Genomic DNA, 2,104 nt, shown 5'->3' with positions numbered 1-2,104 from the left:
AAACAGTCTCCTTCAAATAAAGATGAGAAGCAATAAAGATTATTATATTAGAGGTTGGTGATTGACAGACACATTTTATGCATCAGCGGCTATACATCTAACCTAGTTTTTCTTTTCTTAGCATATCACCTTTCTACAGTGTTTCTTACCTTTAAGAAGTATAGAATAGTCTGAATACCATGTTGAAATGGAGAATTTTGGGCTCTTCCCCTAGAGAGATTCAGTAAGTCTGGGAATCTGCATTCTCACAAAGACTGGGTATTTTAGGAACTGGTAACCCTTGGACTTCACTTGCAGAGTCCTTTTGTGATCTTTCCCTTTTGCCTAAAACTCCCCCTAGTGAAGGCCTGCAAGGCATCCTTTCATCCCTCCATCTGCCTGGCTCGATGTCCTGCTCTCAGGACTGCCAACTTAGATTTTCCAGGTCCACATTCATTCATTACCTTGACTTGAAGTAAGTCTCTGTAGTGATGTGCTGACCTTGTTTGAGTTAGATGTTCCTAGTCTCCTGAGGATGACACCAGTAACTGTTATTTCAAAGACTGAATCTAAGGGTGGGATATCTGGAAGAAGATTTTGAAGGAATGCCCTTCTCATGATATGAAAAAAGAATGGTTTTTAAACAAGGTCTCAAATCATATCAGCTGGGAACCACTTACCTGAAGGGAAATACTTCATATGTATTAATCGTTTGATCCTCACAACATATCTATGAAGTAGTTTCTATTATTACATTCGTTTTATGGGTAAGGACACTGAGTCTCAGTAACTTTACCAATATCACACAGACACTAAGTGGTAGAGCACAGATTTGAACACAGGTGAACTGGCTCCAGGGTCCCTGGGCCCACTGTACTATTATTGGCCTTCTCTTAGTCAAAAGAATGTCCAGTGGACCATTTGTTACCATTCACATCAGAATAACTTTCAGTGAGTTATTTAAAAAAATGGAAAAGAAACAAAAATACTAATCATCTCAAAAGGAAAATAGAACAATACAAACACTGTGTAGGAGAGTTTTCAACTTACTTTTTAGTCGAATGTGCATGTCCACTTCAAATTACAGGAAATTTCTAGTAAAGAAAAAAGATCCCAATAGACACGTAATAACATATAGTAACATATCTCATGTTCTCAGAAATAAGATAGTTCCTTTTACATTTTTTGCTTCTGAAGTAAAAGTTATTCCATGGGAGCATGAATTTTCGAGTCAGAAAGATTAGCCTTCTAATTCTAGCCTATTCACTTCAAATTACAGGAAATTTCTAGTAAAGAAAAAAGATCCCAATAGACACATAATAACATATAGTAACATATCTCATGTTCTCAGAAATAAGATAGTTCCTTTTACATTTTTTGCTTCTGAAGTAAAGGTTATTCCATGGGAGCATGAATTTTCGAGTCAGAAAGATTAGCCTTCTAATTCTAGCCTATTATTTACTTGCTTGATGACCCATGACAATTTGCTTACCTTAATTCTCAGATTCTATGAAATGGACATGACAATACAAGGTTTGATAAATATTAAATGGGTGAGTTATGTAAAATGCTCAACGCAGTGCCTGAAATTTAGCAATCTCTCGACAATCAGTACCTATTTACTGTTACTATTAGTAGTGGTAATAAACTTAATTTAGTAGAATATAAAAAGTTTATTAGAATAATTTTGGCATGATGAATACATTATCAAAGTTTAATTGATGTTGAATCTTTTTCCTGTGACAGGCAAGATTCAAATACATATACCCTTATTTTTGTCGTGTGACAGAAAGAAGAAAACTGTCGATGACAATTTCCTCTGTCTTCAGTGAATTGTTTGATTTATAACTTACGATTGTAAAATGTTTTTTTGGTTCCCTTGAGAATGTCTCTTCTGAGATGTGCTCATTTATCTTCACCAGGTGATCAACCCGACACTCGTCAACTGCTAGCCATGGCATCTCGCCTGCGGGAGAGTGCAGAACTATTTCAGTCAGATGAGATGCGACCTGCTAATGATCCCAAGGAGAGAGCCCCCATCCGTGTGCGAATGCTGAATGACATTCTCCAAGACATGGAGAAAAGCTTCCTGGTGCAGCAAGTGCCACCAGGTTTTTACAGGTGG

This window comes from Galeopterus variegatus, unplaced genomic scaffold (genome assembly GCF_000696425.1).
Source record: "Galeopterus variegatus unplaced genomic scaffold, G_variegatus-3.0.2 Scaffold5964, whole genome shotgun sequence".
NCBI lineage: Eukaryota > Metazoa > Chordata > Mammalia > Dermoptera > Cynocephalidae > Galeopterus > Galeopterus variegatus.
This window is presented reverse-complemented; position numbering follows the sequence as displayed.